A 624-nucleotide genomic window follows, 5' to 3' on the forward strand; every position below is an offset into this window, starting at 1 on the left:
TTATTTATTATTGTTGTATTTATTATTGCTCTTGCTGTTGTTGTTATTGTTTATTATTGTTGTATTTATTATTGCTCTTGTTCAGTTTCACTGCCTTTGTGCTACAAAGCCACACTGTATATTATCCATCAGGCTTAATCATAATAATAACTAGAAAATTCCTAAAGAAATTTTGACAATGTGGCTTCTACTGCCCGAAGAAATCGCAATATATACACACACCAATGTTACCGGTAGTGTGATTCAGGTTCAATTGAGATAGCGCTACTCTCTTTTCTGCATTTTAGATTGACACTCTTATATTTTTGGGGCTTTTATTTTGAAAGGGTGGGACTGGGTGGGTGAGAGAGGGGGAGAGGAGACAGAATCATAATGTTTGACACTAAAATGAGAGGCTTCATCACAAGCATTCCAGTTAGAATTCATTCTGTGGGGCTTTTATTTTGAAATGGGGGGAGGGGGGAAGTCCTCTAAAAATATCTAAGACCTGAATGACTATGAAAGAGAGAGACACAGAGAGGGAGAGAGAGACAAACAGACAGACAGTTAGATGGACTGAGTGGGAGAGAGAGACAGGCAGACAGTTAGATGGACTGAGTGAGTGGGAGAGAGAGACAGACAGAC

The sequence above is a fragment of the Anarrhichthys ocellatus genome, unplaced genomic scaffold (genome assembly GCF_004355925.1).
Source record: "Anarrhichthys ocellatus isolate YVR2014 unplaced genomic scaffold, GSC_Weel_1.0 scaffold571, whole genome shotgun sequence".
NCBI classification, from domain to species: domain Eukaryota; kingdom Metazoa; phylum Chordata; class Actinopteri; order Perciformes; family Anarhichadidae; genus Anarrhichthys; species Anarrhichthys ocellatus.